General features: G+C 37.8%; 1 pseudogene; it reads left to right on the top strand.

Moving 5' to 3' along the window:
- Positions 1–1,503: 1,503 nt before the first annotated feature.
- Positions 1,504–2,801, top strand: LOC121474940 (annotated as a pseudogene).
- Positions 2,802–18,483: the final 15,682 nt, after the last annotated feature.

Below are 18,483 nucleotides of genomic sequence, written 5' to 3'. Positions count from 1 at the left end.
CTACTCTAAATTCTGTAATCTTCCCTTTTTCCATAATATCTCAAAAATCACAGATAATGTGGCAATTGCTAATCATCACTTTAGTACCTGCTTTCTATACACTACAGTCTAGAGGAGAAAGAAGGGGACAGCAGTATAATTCACATCTCTCTGCCAAGTTGCTATCAATTCTTGTTTCAATTATTCAATTTCTCATTTCCCCCCAAAAAACTTTTGATTAATATAAATTATCATGAAAAATGAAGAGTCATGGACTCTGACAAGTATGGCATGGAGAAGGGCTCAAGGAGTGGTCCCATGGAGCGCTCAGAGTCTTCAGATCCTGTCCCCATAGAGCCCAGTGACCTGCCTCAGGGGAAGGGCTAGGTCTGGCCACCAGTCCAGGAAAGGGTGAGAGGGATGGAAGCTGATATGTTCTCCTAAGCTCCTCTCACCATCCAGTTACCCCCACCCCCACCCAACCCTCAGTGCTTTAGCTGTATCCAGGCATCCAGAAAGCGCTGGCTTCCCACTAGGGTGAGGCTACAGCCACCCATCTGTTAGAATCAGCCTCTTCCTAATACACTTATTTACAAAAGAGGTAGATCTCCTCAACCCATCAGAGCTCTGGCCTCCTACAGATGTGTATATACACATGTGTATACCATAGAACTAAAACAAAAGTGGAGCCATATATGTTAAGGACAAAATTAAGTTGGCCAGTGCAGTTACATTAAACAAAAATAAAACAAACTTATCTTAGTTACAGAAACTTACAGCTCTTCTCAGAAATCTGCAAAGGACGCCAAGCCAATCCCCAAACACCAAGTCTGTTACACATCATCTTTGGATTTCCTGTTCCACTGACTAGGCTACCCTGATCCAAATAAGGAAGAAGACCACTAGGCAATCAGGCGAAAAAGCCAAATATATTCTGCATTTGCCTTATTAAAACCCTTTAGTCTGGGGGCACCCAGGTGGTTCAGTTGGTTGGGCAATAGATTCTTGGTTTTGGCTCAGGTCACGATCTCAGGGTCCTGGGATGGAGACAGCACTCATGCTCCCTGCTCCTCCAGGAGTCGGCTTGAGGATTCTCTCTCTCCCTCTGCCCCTGCCCCCACACGCTCATGCACCAGATCTGTCTCTCTCTCAAATAAATAAATCTTAAAACAACAACAACCCTTTAGTCTGTGAGCAACTCAGAACTCACAACTCCCATAGCCTTGAGTTTCCCAGTTTTCAGGTCAAAACTTTTGCAACAAACGTGTCTTTCTGTTTTGTTTTATTCAGTGTGCAGAGTTCAGCAATACAAACCTGTGTGCACAGAGGGGCCAGCATGAAGGTCCACAGTAAATGATGCATCCCCTTCCTTAATAAAGAAATGAAACAACAACCTTAAAAAATGGGGAGTTGGCTGAGGGGAGTGGAGAGGAGAAGGCTCCACGCTGTGTCTCTGGGAACCTCCCACGTGGAACTCTCCCTAGACATAGGAAGTATCTCGTCTGTGTACTGCATTAGCACCAGATGGATGTGGTCAATCTGCGCCAGGTGTGTGACAGGAGACAATGTGGAGACCATGGAACCCCCAAGAGTATGCTACCAGGAACAGCATCTTCATCAGGATCACAGAGATCAAAGCTGAGATGGCTTAGCCTCAAGAAAAACAAGGCCACAATGTCCCACCTAAATCTGATTAAGGCTTGCCTTTCTAAGCTTTGCAGAGAACTCATTACTCCAAAAGGTGGTGGTCACCGGCTAGGAGAAGATTTTGATGTGACCAGGACATAGGGATGCTCAAATATATTGTGGATTTTCCATCTGTGGAGAAATCAACACTGCTCAGTAACCTGGTAGGGGTATATTTCAACAAGACAGCCTGAGTTCACTATCCCACCACAGATCCTGGTGTCATCAGATACAAAGGTGCCAGGACCCAGATTCTGGATCTCCCAGTTATCAATGAAGGTGCCAAGAATGGAAAAAAGTAAAGGAAGTCATTGCAGTGGCCTGAGCATATAACTTGATCCTGATTGTTCTGGATGTCCTGAAACCACTGGGACATAAGATAATTGAAAACAAGCTGGAAGACTTTAGCTTTCACTTGAACAGCAAACCCCTAACATTGGTTTTAAAAAGAAGGATAAGGGAGGCATCAATCTCACTATCACTTGCCTTCAGAGTGAGCTGAAGTATGCTGAAAGTATGAATAGCATTCTGGCTGAATATAAAATTAGTAATGCCGGTATGGCTCTGCACAGTGATGCCACAGTAGATGGCCTCACTGATGCGATGGAAGAAAACAGAGTTTATATCCTTTGTATCTATGTGTTAAATAAGATTGATCAGATCTCCATTGAAGAATTGGGTATCATATATAAGGTGCCTCACTGTCCATCCATCTCTGACCTGGAATATTGGTGATCTGTTGGAAAATATTTGGTACTAACAGAAACTAGTAAGGATTTACACCAAACCCAAAGCCAGTTGCCAGATTACACACCTCCAGTGGGGCCGCCTTACCCCAGGATCATGTGTAGCATTTCTATATGAATATTCCCAAAAACTTTATCAAAGAATGAAATATCTTTTGGTCTGGGGGTCTTTCTGTGAAACACAATTCTGAAAAAGTGGCTTAAGACCATACATTAGAGAAAGAGAATGTCATTTAGATTGTGAAAAATCGAAGCCTTTTCCTTTCCCCATCAATCAGGCGAAACACAGCAGCTTTGCATATGACCCAGCATTCTTATCCCAGGTCCCTTCTGGCTTTCGTACCTACCAGGTCAGGAATTACAGGGGGAAGATGGAGGGACCCACACTGAAACTTCATTTGTCCTATCTTAGTGTCACCTTGTATACTGAACTGAATAAAAACCTGGTAGAAGAGGGGAAGAGCCACATTGGGTAAGGATTTCACAAACATCTGCCTGGGGATTCATAATTAAGGTGGTCATAGGGTCATAAACATTTTTGAAATCTTGTTCAGGGCAGATATATGCAAATCTGAAATATGTAAACAAGGACACCTATACCTGAGGTGAGGTTAATGAATGTTTAATGAATTTGTGAGTGATAGAAACTTTCAGTGATGGTGCTCACTCTAATTTAAATGCATATAGGATACATGAGTAACTACTTTATTTAAAGTTTTGCTTTTCATTATTTAATTAGTAGGAAGTAAAGATAAATCTAAATACATTTGATGACTCAAGCAAATGGCAAAATGCTATAACTACCAAAGGAGAAAAATTTTTGTGAAAGCTCAGAGAAGAGCAACTTTGTTGTTTTTAACATTCTTTACAGGAATATATTAAGATAAATATAAGTTTTATGGCAACCCAAATATTTCATGTTTGATTTATGAATATGATGGATAGGAAGTGTTACAAAACAGCAGGTAAATCTTTAAAATATTCAGTTCTAGGATGTGTTCATGACCTTCTGTGCTTTGTGCCACATAATGGATTGTTCACATAACAATGTGACATACAGCCTTAGGCGCAGTGGATCAAATCATTGAACTGGGAGATAGAAGATTGTAATTCTCATTTTGGCTTTCATTACCTGAGTGACCCTAGCCAATTCATTCTTTCATGCAACAGAATTTTAGAAAACTTCTGCCATGTGCTACGATCTCTACCGTACAACAGCATATAGCAGTTAACAAAATGTCCCTGACTTCATAGAGCTTATAGTCCAGTCATTTAATGTCTATTCAAGTCAAGACACATAATTTCTTTAATCTCATATGTTCTCATTTATGAAATAAAAGAATTGGGCATTTACAATGTCCTGTCAAATGTTCCTGAGCTTTCTTTCTTTTTTTTTTTTAGTGCTTTTATTTTTTTTAATTTATTTTTTATTGGTGTTCAATTTACCAACATACAGAATAACCCCCAGTGCCCGTCACCCATTCACTCCCACCCCCCGCCCTCCTCCCCTTCTACCACCCCTAGTTCGTTTCCCAGAGTTAGGAGTCTTTATGTTCTGTCTCCCTTTCTGATATTTCCCACACATTTCTTCTCCCTTCCCTTATATTTCCTTTCACTATTATTTATATTCCCCAAATGAATGAGAACATATAATGTTTGTCCTTCTCCGATTGACTTACTTCACTCAGCATAATACCCTCCAGTTCCATCCACATCGAAGCAAATGGTGGGTATTTGTCATTTCTAATGGCTGAGGAATATTCCATTGTATACATAGAGCACATCTTCTTTATCCATCATCTTTCGATGGACACCGAGGCTCCTTCCACAGTTTGACTACTGTGGACATTGCTGCTATAAACATCGGGGTGCAGGTGTCCCGGCGTTTCATTGCATCTCTATCTTTGGGGTAAATCCCCAACAGTGCAATTGCTGGGTCGTAGGGCAAGTCTATTTTTAACTCTTTGAGGAACCTCCACACAGTTTTCCAGAGTGGCTGCACCAGATCACATTCCCACCAACAGTGTAAGAGGGTTCCTTTTTCTCCACATCCTCTCCAACATTTGTGGTTTCCTGCCTTGTTAATTTTCCCCATTCTCACTGGTGTGAGGTGGTATCTCATTGTGGTTTTGATTTGTATTTCACTGATGGCAAGTGATGCGGAGCATTTTCTCATGTGCATGTTGGCCATGTCTATGTCTTCCTCTGTGAGACTTCTGTTCATGTCTTTTGCCCATTTCATGATTGGATTGTTTGTTTCTTTGCTCTTGAGTTTAATAAGTTCTTTATAGATCTTGGAAACTAGCCCTTTATCTGATATGTCGTTTGCAAATATCTTCTCCCATTCTGTAGGTTGTCTTTGAGTTTTGTTGACTGTATCCTTTGCTGTGCAAAAGCTTCTTATCTTGATGAAGTCCCAATAGTTCATTTTTGTTTTTGTTTCTTTTGCCTTCGTGGATGTATCTTGCAAGAAGTTACTGTGGCCGAGTTCAAAAAGGGTGTTGCCTGTGTTCTCCTCTAGGATTTTGATGGAATCTTGTCTCACATTTAGATCTTTCATCCATTTTGAGTTGATCTTTGTGTATGGTGTAAGAGAATGGTCCAGTTTCATTCTTCTGCATGTGGATGTCCAATTTTCCCAGCACCATCTATTGAAGAGACTGTCTTTCTTCCAATGGATAGTCTTTCCTCCTTTATCGAATATTAGTTGACCATAAAGTTCAAGGTCTACTTCTGGATTCTCTATTCTGTTCCATTGATCTATGTGTCTGTTTTTGTGCCAGTACCACACTGTCTTGATGACCACAGCTTTGTAGTACAACCTGAAGTCTGGCGTTGTGATGCTCCCAGATATGGTTTTCTTTTTAAAATTCCCCTGGCTATTCGGGGTCTTTTCTGATTCCACACAAATCTTAAAATATTTTGTTCTAACTCTCTGAAGAAAGTCCATGGTATTTTGATAGGGATTGCATTAAACGTGTAAATTGCCCTGGGTAACATTGACATTTTCACAATATTAATTCTGCCAATCCATGAGCATGGAATATTTTTCCATCTCTTTGTGTCTTCCTCAATTTCTTTCAGAAGTGTTCTATAGTTTTTAGGGTATAGATCCTTTACCTCTTTGGTTAGGTTTATTCCTAGGTATCTTATGCTTTTGGGTGCAAATCTAAACGGGATTGACTCCTTAATTTCTCTTTCTTCAGTCTCATTGTTAGTGTATAGAAATGCCACTGATTTCTGGGCACTGATTTTGTATCCTGCCACGCTACCAAATTGCTGTATGAGTTCTAGCAATCTTGGGGTGGAGACTTTTGGGTTTTCTATGTAGAGTATCATGTCATCGGCGAAGAGGGAGAGTTTGACTTCTTCTTTGCCAATTTGAATGCCTTTAATGTCTTTTTGCTGAGGCTAGGACTTCCAGTACTATGTATGCAAAAATTCTCAACAAGATACTAGCCAATAGGATCCAACAATACATTAAGAAAATTATTCACCATGACCAAGTAGGATTTATCCCCGGGACGCAAGGCTGGTTCAACACTTGTAAAACAATCAATGTGATTCATCATATCAGCAAGAGAAAAACCAAGAACCATATGATACTCTCATTAGATGCAGAGAAAGCATTTGACAAAATACAGCATCCATTTCTGATCAAAACTCTTCAGAGTGTAGGGATAGAGGGAACATTCCTCAACATCTTAAAAGCCATATACGAAAAGCCCACAGCAAATATCATTCTCAATGGGGAAGCACTGGGAGCCTTCCCCCTAAGATCCAGAACAAGACAGGGATGTCCACTCTCACCACTGCTATTCAACATAGTACTGAGCTTTCATCAATAAAATAAATGCTTTCAGTCATGTTCTCTGTAATGATTGTTAAGTCATCCTGAGTTTCATAAACCTATGGGACCACTAGCAACTGTTCCTAGAGCCAGTTGGCATTTGTGTTACATGATATGTCAAGTGCTATCACAATACTTGCTGAACAGTGCAGGTGTGCATCCTATAGTAATGAGCTCTTTAAGTCCCGTTCCACAACTCAGAGCATTCCAACCAGTGTGAATGGCCTATGGGATCATGAGCAGATAGCAATTCCTGCCAACATTGAGTGGCCTGATAAGGTATGGTAGGCTACAGCACCTGGCTTGTGGTCTCCTAAAGCAAGCAGCCTTATCTATTGCCTTTCATGTTCTGTATACATACATTGTATGTATAAGAACATGGTCTTGATGTAAAAGAAATTGAGGGTTCCTGGGTGGCTCAGTTGGTTAAGTGTCTGCCTGCAACTCAGGTCATGGTCCCAGGATCCTGGGATTGAGCCTGGCATGGGGCAGCCTGTTCAGCAGGGAGCCTGCTTCTCCCTCTGTTGCTTTCCCTGTTGTGCTCTCTCTGTCTTTTTAAGGATCTTATTTATTTATTCATGAGAGACACAGAGTGGCAGAGAAATAGGCAGAGGGAGAAGCAGGCTTTCTTCAGGAAACCTGATGTGGGACTTGATCCCAGGACCTCGGGATCATGACCCGAGCCAAAGGCAGACACTCAACCACTGAGTCACCCAGGTGTCCCTAAATAAAATCTAGAAAGAAGAAAGAAAGAAAGAAAGAAAGAAAGAAAGAAAGAAAGAAAGAAAGAAAGAAAGAAAGAAAGAAAGAAATTGAGAAAGATTACTCCAACTAACCAAGTTATAAAATCAAAAATGCAAATTACAATGAAGGTAACAAAAGACAGAAGAAATTTAGGAAAAAGTCACAGTCAGGATCACCAAAACTAATTTAATATTTTCTGCATAAAATTGGAACCAATAGATATTAGACAATTTCAGAAAGTATAAAACTATACACCAGGGCACCTGAGTGGCTCAGTTGGTTAAGTGCCTGACTTGATTTTGGCTCAGGTCATGATTTCAGAGTTGTGAGATGGAGCCCCACCGAGTAGTAGGGCTCTGCACTCAGCAGGGGAGTCTGCTTAAGATTCTCTCTCCCTCTCTCTCTGCCCCTCCCCCTTCTCTCTAAATGAATAAATAACTAAATAAAATCTTACAGAAAAAAACAAAAAAACAAACAAAATTATACATGAGTATGACATTGAATCTGGAGTGGAGGAGTAAGTGGGCATCTTTAATCAAAAGTCTCAAAGAAAGCTGTAAATTCACTATTGCAGTTCATGAGGCATTAGCCCCTCCCCCTTTATTTAATATGTTTATTATTCTCTAAAGGGGCTATAAATAGCCTAAAAATACTTTGTATATATACTTTAATTTGTAAAATTAAGTAACATATTATTATCAGATCTAAAGTTCACTGCTTATACCCATGAAAACCTAAGGGGTAATTACTTTTAAAGCTTCCTTCTTCTCACTAAAATATAAGTAAATAAGTTAGATTAAAGCCATGATTTACAGAATTCCTTCGATCCTATCGTCCCTCAAATTCTTAAGACCTACCTCCCCATTCACACAGCCACTGCCTTAAGCCTACCTTTCAAGTCTATCATCTCATCCACTTCCCCATTGCTTCTGGAATACCTCTCTGTCCCCCACAAGACATTTGAAAGGATCCCATTTGTATATATAAATGATTCCCACAGAAGGAGGAAGATACAAGATATTATAATCTCAAATTATTTAGGAGGGATTTGAATGTTTTTCAAGTGGATTTTCTTAGAAGTAAGTAGCAGTGGTCAGCTGAACAACATCAAATTTCCTTGATATAGCAAACACAATCTTGATCTGGATTCAGCCTTTCTCTTTAGTTTCATCTCCTATCATCCCTCTTTCAGACAATTCTAAACTGTTTACAGTTCCCCTCAAATATTTGTGCATCGAATGCTGGTGCATTTGAATATGCCTTTCTTTCGTCTATAATATCCTCTAGCTCTGCTTGTCACACACTTCAATGCACTTCTCTGATCTTCACAGATAAAGTTTATCACTTTGTGTTTTGCATCTGCTACTTTTACAACACAAGTTAAAAGTATGCTTATGTTCATCTTATCTACCAAATAGGACCTTTTTTGAGTATTGAGATTGTGGATTGTATCTTATTCAAACCAAGGTAAGACCCAGCATATATTAGGTACACAATAAATATATTAAGGAAACATTTTTCTATAAGGTTTTTAATAATATTCTTTGAAGCTTTAGAAGTCATATTATAATTGGGGATCCTTGTAGGATAATAGAATGTTAACCTTGAAAAAATGTTTTCAACTCTTTACAAAATTAACAACATAATAATTCAGTGTAGTCAAGGAAGGATTTGCAGTTTCAATAGCTGCATTCAAAATTCCTTTTTCACTTCAGCAATGACTATGAAGCAAGCAGTGTGCTAGGTACTGAGAATTAAAAGAGAAAAAAAAAGGGGTTGCTAGAGCCTTCATTCAAAACATATCTGGATTTGATATTCATGAAGCCTACCTAAACTTCACTCAAGAATTCATGAAAATAGAGGGGAAAATAATGTTTTCAATATCATCAATTACAAAGACAAGTAAAAATCAATACCAGTACCTGGAAGGAAATGAACGTGAACTGGTAAATTTCCAAGGTTTTAGTTAACGTTATACGTTGCCTTTGTTTCACAAAATAGATTTGGCCTTCAGTTACATAGCATACGTTTCATGATTCTAAGCAAAGTTATTTTAGGCTTCAATTCTATACCTGGCTATAACAGAGAAACCATCTCCAAAAGGAACTACTGGCAATGCTAGCCTATACTATCTTTTTATTTATTTTATTTTATTTTTATTTTTATTTATTTATGTATTTTTTAATACTATCTTTTTAAAAAGCAAATAAGGTAGGGATGCCTGGGTGTCTCAGCAGTTGATTCTGCCTTTGGCTCAGGGCATGATCCCAGGGTCTTGGGATCGAGTCCTGCATCAGGCTCCCTGCATGGAGCCTGCTTCTCCCTCTGCCTGTGTCTCTGCCTCTTTCTCTGTTTCTCATGAATAAATAAGTAAAATCTTAAAAAAAAAAAAAAAAAAAAAGCAAATAAGATAAAGAGAGCTTCTTGTTCCCAAATTGCCAGAAAAACCAAGTGTTGGTATTTCTTCTGAATGCACCAACATGGATCATATACCAAAATCTGAATCAATCACTGGATAGGAAAGCTGTAAATTCACTATTTACAGCTTTGTTAATTTGTTAATTGGCCAAACTTAGATGATCTCTTCTTACCAAGAAAGAAAGCATTAAGTAAAGGTAAGTGGTCATCCACACCTAACCCCCATGGACTAGGAGTGGGCTCTTCCCAGTATGAACTTGGTCACTCGTATAAGAAGAAAGAGAAAACTATGCTAAAAAATCAGAAAGTGGGCAGCCCCGGTGGCTCAGTGGTTTAGCGCCGCCTACAGTCTAGGGCATGATCCTGGGGACCCAGAATCGGGTCCCACGTCAGGCTCCCTGCATGGCACCTGCTTCTCCCTCTGACTGTGTCTCTGCCTCTCTCTGTGTGTGTGTGTGTGTGTGTCTCTCGTGAATAAATAAATAAAATCTTTTAAATATTTTTTTTAATTTTTATTTATTTATGATAGTCACAGAGAGAGAGAGAGAGAGAGGGGGGCAGAGACACAGGCAGAGGGAGAAGCAGGCTCCATGCACCAGGAGCCCGACGTGGGACTCGATCCGGGGTCTCCAGGATCGCGCCCCGGGCCAAAGGCCGGCGCCAAACCGCTGCGCCACCCAGGGATCCCAATAAATAAAATCTTTTTAAAAAAATTCAGAAAGTGCGTAGGTCTACTATAAAGTAAGAGGGAGAAAAACTCCCTCTCACTGAGAATATGAAGACTATAGCAGTGGGTACTGTAGATAGGGCAAATTATGTCTTATTATGAAACCAGGTTTGACTTCTCAGACTCTACAGAAAGGCCTTAGAAACCCTCAGGGATCCACAAACCACATCTAGAGAGCCACTTCTATAGAAGTACTTCTGAAATTTTGATGTCTGCTAATCACTTGGAGATTCTAAAGAAATACAGTTTGTGATTTTGTTGGGTTGGTCTAGGATGGGGCCTTAGAGTCTTCTAACAAGCTTCCAGACAATAGTAATGTTGCTGGTCCATGGACCACTCTGAGTGGCAAAATTTAAAAATAATAATAATAATAATAAGGACATAAATAAGGACATAAATCCAGAGGCAGAAAAGAACTTGTAATCGGTTTACTCTATTTCCTCCGCCTGCTTCCATTGTCCCTCGTAATGTCAGTCTTGTTCTAAGACTCATTTCACCTTGCTCATGGGATGTCTGCAAGAAGCATTTGAGCTTTACATTTCCTCTTTTATGTCTAGCTGGAGAGAATACTGCCCACCCTAACTAACCAAAAGCTTAAGCTCATGTTCCCTGAACCCACTGAAGCAGTTCCTGCAGCCAGCAAAATGCCATCTGCTGATTGACTCAAAACTGGGATACATGAGTCATTCACTGTCATTACATATATACATATATATGTATACACATACATATATATATAAACATAACATATGTGTAGATGTAATGTGCGTGTGTAATATAATGGGTGGGATGAAGTCACAGGGATGTTGGGCTTCCAAGCTAATGAAGAAAGAGTAGAAAACACAATTCCTATAGAGTAATAGGAAAATAAAAATATTCCACAGTATCTAGTAGTTACAGCTAACTAAAAAGGAAGATGAGGGGAAAGCCTGCTGGAGCCTGAGCCTGGGGCTTTAAAACAGTGTCAAAAAATTCTCTTACAAAGGACCAAATAGGGGATGCCTGGGTGGCTCAGCAGTTAAGCGTCTGCCTTCAGCTCAGGGTGTGATCCTGGAATCCCAAGATTTAGTCCCATATCAGGCTCCCTGCATGGAACCTGCTTCTCCCTCTGCCTGTGTCTCTACCTCTCTTATGGATAAATAAAATATTTTTTAAAAAAGAGTCAGTGTTTAAAAAAAAAAAGAAACAAAGGACCAAATAGTAAATATCTTAGGTTTTGAGGGTCTTTTTCACATATCCTTCTTTTATTTTTGAACAATCCTTTAAAAAAAATGTAAAACTTCTGCCAGCAGGAGTTACCAATTCTCCTTTAGAAGAAGCTGTAGGTCCAAGGCTCTCAGGTGGCTCAGTTGGTTAAGCATCTGACTTCAGTTTAGGTCATAATCTCAGGATCCTGGGATCAAGCCCCAGGTTGTGATCCTTGTCAGGCTCTCAGCTCAGCAGGGAGTCTGCTTCTCTTTCTCTCTGTCCCTCCCCTAGCTGGTGCACACACTCTCTCTCTTAAATAAAAATAAAATCTTTTTTAAAAACTTAAAAAAGGGGATCCCTGGGTGGCTCAGTGGTTTAGTGCCTGCCTTCTGCCCAGGGCATGATCCTGGAATCCCGGGATCGAGTCCTGCATCAGGCTCCCTGTATGGAGCCTGCTTCTCCCTTTGCCTGTGTCTCTGCCTCTCTCTCTCTCTCTGTGTCTCATGAACAAATAAATAAAATCTTAAAAAAAAGAAGAAGAAGAAGCTATAGGCTTGAAAGAGTTGAGAGGATGGGAACATAGCCAAGTGAGTAGGCACTAGCTAGGCACCCAGCTAGGCTGCCCCTGGCCCGGAGGTTAAATCTGCAATAGCCCCAACATCTCTGTTAAATTACTGCTAGTTTACCACCCAATGTTCCCTCTCCCCCCCCTTCCTTACTAAGGTGTTCCCAATTTTTCTCAGCTGAAAAATATGTCCAATTAAAAATACTTGCCTTCTCAGACTCCTGTGGAGGTAACGTTGTCACAAACACATAATGGGGCCAAGAAGATAAATGGAAAATATTTAGTGGAATTTCCAGCAATATTTAATTTACAAGTGTAGCTGGTATGCTGTATTGACCTTTGCTCTTTTCGCTTCCTTTCTCCCTCAGGATGCACGGAAATATAAGAGCTCTCTGGAGTCTTTGAGGATGAAAATCACATCCTAACAATAGGGAAATAGAAGGTTGGAAAAAGCTTAGACATCTATGATTTCACGGATAGCCTGTGTCCAGAATTTCTCTTATGTGAGAAAAATTAATCTCTATTTGACAAAACCATTGTAGTTGGCATGTTCCATTGGCCTTTGCTCCACGGATTCTGTTACAAAAGCCCGAAGCAATAATAATGGATACGTCATTGTGGGATGGTGGGTAGGTTGAAATGCTGTTATGAGGCACAATAGGATTTGGTCTGAAGCAAAGATCCAGGTAAAAGCAATGGCAATTTTCTGGATCCCCTACAGGGAAGATATAGATAAAAGGAAAGGAAAAAAGGGAATGGGCTGACAGGTAGGGGAAGAGGGAGAAAAAGAAAAGGTACAAAAATTCAATCAAATAAATCAGCAAACTAAATAGAATGTTCATGAGGAAAGCCAGCCATGAAGATAAAAATCAGACCATGAATTTGCTACATAGGTTATTAGAAATAATCAGATAATAACTTTAAAAATAATAATGTTTAGCTATTTACAGACATAAATGAATATATAATACCCATTAAATGCAAAAACATCTTGTGAAATGAAAACAAGCACAAAATGACACATTACGAATGACACATATAGGATGATGTCACATAAAAACTGTGGAAATGCACAAGACAATATATTCATTGTGAGTAAGTACATGTAAAGTAATGGTATGAATTATGCATAGGATTGATAAACTACAAATTCAAGTGAGTTACTATTTCAGGGAGCAGAGGAGAAAGGAAAATGTGATTGACAAATGGTCTGTAGGAGGTTTCAGTAGTATGTGATGTATTTTTTTCATTTTCTAAATTTTAAGTCAAAAATAGAGAAATGTTAGAATTGATAGAGCTGGCTCATGCATACTTGGGAATAAATTATGTGTTTTGTATATTTAAAATATATAATAAGATGCCATTGTGGTGGATAGATGTCATTATACATTCACCCAAAACTATAGAGTGCACAAGGCCAAGAATGAAACATAATGTAAATAAATTATGGACTTTGGGTGATGATGTATAGGTCCATCATTTGCAACAATGTACCATTCTGGAAGGGGATGTTAATAATGAAGGAGGCTATGCATGTGTGGGGGTAAGGAGTAAATGGGAAATCTTTGTATCTTCTTCTCAATCTTGCCATTTACCTAAACTGCGCCTGAGAAATTAAAGTCTTTAAATATATATAATATTTAATTTTTTAATATTTTTGTAAGGGCTCAACAAATTTTTATTACTATTAATACACGCAGATTTCTATGAAGGATAAGAGAACAGATTTGAGATTGTATTTTAATGACATGGCATTTTATTTTTTTTTTTCTTTAGGTCATGAGGAAAGGCCATAAGGAGCAGCAGTGATTACTAATACAATGTGTGTTTCAACTCTTGAAAGCTTCTTTTTGTTTTCGTTTTCTTTTTTCTTTTAATTCTAGTAATTGAATATGGATGGCATATTACATAACACCATTTTTAGGTGTGAAAATGGCATTACTATATAATAAGAAAATGCTCATAATTTTTAACAATGAATGCATACTGAGGTATGCAAGGGCAATGTAGGTCTGGGACTTGATTTAATATATGAGTAATAGCAGTAATAACAAAAGAGATTGCTAAGGCAAATGCAATAAAATCTTGCTAATTGCTTAACTTTTTTAAAGATTTTACTTATTTATTCATAGGAACACAGAGAGAGAATGAGAGGCAGAGACACAGACAGAGGGAGAAGCAGGCTCCATGCAGGAAGCCCAACGTGGGACTCAATCCAGGGTCTCTAGTATCACGCCCTGGGCTGCAGGCGGCGCTAAACCGCTGCGCCACCGGGGCTGCCCGGTTACTGCTTAATTTAAGTGAGGGAGATAGAAGAGTTAGTTTGCTCTTTTAAATATATTTGTATTATTTTTAACTTGCTAATGAATTTACTTAAATTCTTCTCAAATGTATATATAATATCCTTCTGTAGCTCAAAAAAAAATAAATTTCAATTGAAGTACAATTAACATATAGTGTCAGGAGTACCGAGGCCGCTCAGTCCATTGTCTACCTTCAGCTCAGGTCATGATCCTGGAGTCTCAGAATCCAGTCCACAGTGGGCGCCCTGCTCAGCGGGGAATCTGCTTCTCCCTCTCCCTCTGCTCCTCCCCCTGCTCCTGTTCTCTCACTCACTCTCTCTCTCAAATAAATAAAATCTTAAAAACAAACAAACAAACAAAACAAATAAACAAAACATACAATGTAATACTAGTTTCAGGTGTATAACATATTGAAACAACAATTGTATACATTACTCATTACACCATCTGTCACTATACAACGTAATTACAATTTTACTGACTACATTCTCTGTATTGTACCTTTCATTTCTGTGACTTATTTATCCCATTACTAGAAGTTTGTACCTCTTAATCCTCTTTATTTCACCCATTCCCTCACACAACTCTTGTAGCAACCACCAGGTTTTGTTCTCAGCATTTAAGAGTCTATTTATTTGGTTTATGTATTTCTTTGTGTCTTTGTTTTGTTTTTTAGATTTTACACATAAGTTCCACATTTTTGTATTTTAAATTTCAAATCGAATACCTCTTAGTATGTTTTCTAAAATATTAATAAATGTAGACAATATAATAAAATTTATTGATTTTTAGCTAAAAACAGTAAATAGGAATAACTGCAAAACCTATATAATTAAAATTTACAAAATTTAGAATATTTAAAACAATGAGTAAATGAAAAATATATCATGTTCCTAGCTACAAATATAGGTTATTATAAAGATGTTTGTTCTTTCTACAATAATGCCATTTTTACAAATATCCTGAAGGATTCTTTATCAAATTTAACAAAAATAATAGTAATTTTTCTGAGAGGATATTATAATGAAACAATATAATAAAGTAATATAAATGGAAGAAAATAACAAAGATAATTTTGAAAAACATATCAAATAATGAAAATCTTAAAACTTCCAGATATTATTAGATTATAAACAAACTATAAAGGGCATACATATAAACACTAGTGGAATAGATGGAAAGTACAGAAACAGATTTATTCAGTTGTCTTTTTTTAAGTGGCATTTCTAATTCTCAGTATAACACTGGATGATTAACTCTTTTTGTAACAACTGCTCAAATTAAGAAAATGATCAAGTTAAATTCATTTCTTGTATTATTTAGAGGAACAAATTTCCAAGATTTTCCAATTAATTGAAAGTACTCCCCCCATCTAGAAATTTTAAACAAAGAAAATCTAATACGGAAATTTATTTTTTCCTGTGATGGCATAGCTGTAAAACCAAAAAGATAATGCAAAATATAGCAACAGCAAGAAGCTGTTATTACTTCCCTGTGATTAAGGGACAAAGAGTAGTGGCAGTGTAACCAAGGCCCAAGATCAAAAATAAAGGAGAAAAATACTAAAAAATGATTGTTGTGTTCACTAAAATAACAATTTAAAATTTTCATATTATATGGCAAAAATTATAAAAATGAGTTTAACAGGCTAATAAAATGGGGGAAATATGTGTAACCTATACAAAATTTTCCATATATATAACTTTAAAGATAATTTGCAGGAGAAGAAATGTAAACAAACATTTTTCAATGTCCAACTTTATACACTAGACATAAAACAATGCAAATAAAAATCAAAGAATCAAAGACAAGGTTGTAGTAGCTCAGTAAATAGGTTGATTTAAAATCAACATGCCAAAAAAAAAAAAAAGAATGTATACCATATGCTATTTTGGCAACAGTAGATCTACTTTTATTTTTGAGATTATGATATATTTAATGCTAGCAGAATATTGAGAGAGGAAAACTCCAACCCAACTTTGTAAATATTAATTCCAAACATTTGTAAAAATAGTAGCTAATGTATAAAGATAGTTTTGAGTAGTTGTTTTGCAAGCATATGAATAGATTGGGTGAATATCTTTAATAAGGGAAAGAAAATCTCAAATCAACTTATAATTCTATGCTTGCTTATATTGTCTTTTAAAAAGTGTTCAGCTTATTTGGAATTCCTGCCACGTAAATGTGCTAAATCTATGCCTGTTGTGAAAGGCAAAATATGTTTGTATGTGTTTACAGTACACTACCAAATCAGAGTTCTTGGTTGTAAACAAAAGAACCTCGCTCTGGCCGACCATTCCAGAGGAGGAATTTATAAAAGGATTTAGAGAAAGCCCAAAGAATCAGCTAGTATGCAAATAAGCAAGGTGGGAAAGTAAGCGAAGGCCATAGGAGGTCAAGGAGCACTGCAATTAGATGCTTCTTGCCTTTCAGCTGCTCCCTGCGCAACAACTGAACATTCACTGCCATACCGCTGGCCTCTCAAGTCCTGGGCATCATCACAAAAATAAACACTAACAACTATCCCTGTCTTTACTTCATAACCTTGAATGGGTTCAGAGCAAATATTCCCAAAATGCCCCACTTTTGCATGTGGACTATTTTGAACTGAAGGCATCTGAGATCCTGTAGACTCAAGAGAAACTTTTGCCCCTCTCTTAACTATACTGAAAAATCTATACTGAGGGTCTTTCTCAGAATTATTCCCAGAGAAAATTTTTACCTGAGTGGCCCATATGTATGGCTGAATGAACTCTTACTTACCAAATATTTGTTCTTTTTAGTGCCTTGTGAATTGCCCTCCTCCCCTTTGAAGTTCTGGGCCCTTATCCCATTCCTTAGCTCAGGATCACACATATACCTCGTTTTGCCTTTCCATCTTCAAACCTTTCACGTATATGGGGTTCCTGCATGTACGAAATTAAATTTGTTTTTCTCCTGTTTATCTGTCTCTTGTTGACTTAATTCTTAGACTAGCTGGAAGAATTTTAGAAAGGCAGAAGAAAATGTTTCCTCTCCAGCAACCTCAAAGTTAAATATCTGAAGCTAGAGCATCTCTATAGCTGAAGTAGATCTGAAGTCTATGTTTAACTGCCAGAAAGCCAGGAGTAGGACTATATACCCCACATTATCTTCTACAGAAGCTAAGAAATAAACAAAACCTTCTTTCTGCCTAGTTTGGAGTCCTCTCAAATCAAAAGGTGTTTGAATGTTGGGTAGCGAAATATGAAAAATATTCCATAAAATGTATACCTTTGACTTCCCAATATACCCAATATATATTTACACTCTCCTAGCCAGGATCTCATCTGTTCTTATATCTCTTTCTAAATTGTTTTGGAGGGGTGATGCTTATACTTCTTTAGTACTTTCAAGCTGGTAAGATTAGGATGCCTTCAAGATAGTGATCAATCTTCATTACTAGGACCTGGTAGTTTTACTTTGGAGAGTTAAAGTAGTCTTTCCTTAGTTTCTACTATTGGCCATTTCAGATACCATGAGGCTCCCCAGGGAACCAGCTGGGTTTTATTCATACTTCTCTCTGTTCCTACTGTGTATCAACACCCTGTTTTCTATTAATAGCCTAGGTCAACACTTCATGTTTTTCCTATATGTACATTGGCACTAGGGAGTCTATTTTGGTGTCTTTTTCTTTTTTATCCAAAATAAATATCTCTTCTCAGGAGAATGAAAGAAGCTGTCCAATGATTTAGCCTACCACTAGGTAGCTGGTTGGACCTCTAAAATATAGGGTTCTTTAAGAACCCATACAGTATCCTGACCTGTCACAAACAATTTCAGCTCCATTGGATCTATTGAACCATAAGGGCTAAGAAGTAAAGCTGCTTCCACAGTACCCTTCCCTTGGTGTTGGTCCCACTAAAAGTAAGTAGTCTTTCAAATCCCCTGTTAGATAATTTGGGTAAGTACACACATGAATATGGTAAACTCAAGCCCTCTTAATCCATCTCCACTTAACTTTTACGTATTTGTGGAGTTAACAAATGCTCTTATATACACATACAATTTTATGTCCACTAACTGAGTTGTTATATGCTGGCCAAAATTGCATTGTATTTATTCTGATACCTACTTGTGTATGTTGTGCCTCTGTCTGAAATTCCTTAAGTTAATTAACTATCATGTAAACTAGTGAAATATGAATGTGAGAAGAAAGTTGATTCTTTAAAAACTAAGTCAAATGTATGAAAGTATTTAATAAAATTAAATTCTTAAAAATTATTAGTGAGGTGTAAGACAATAATAAAAACTAGGGG

Source organism: Vulpes lagopus, chromosome 13 (assembly GCF_018345385.1).
Source record: "Vulpes lagopus strain Blue_001 chromosome 13, ASM1834538v1, whole genome shotgun sequence".
Lineage (NCBI taxonomy): Eukaryota > Metazoa > Chordata > Mammalia > Carnivora > Canidae > Vulpes > Vulpes lagopus.
The sequence above is the reverse complement of the archived record's forward strand: the minus strand, read 5'-3'. Positions and strand labels throughout refer to the sequence as shown.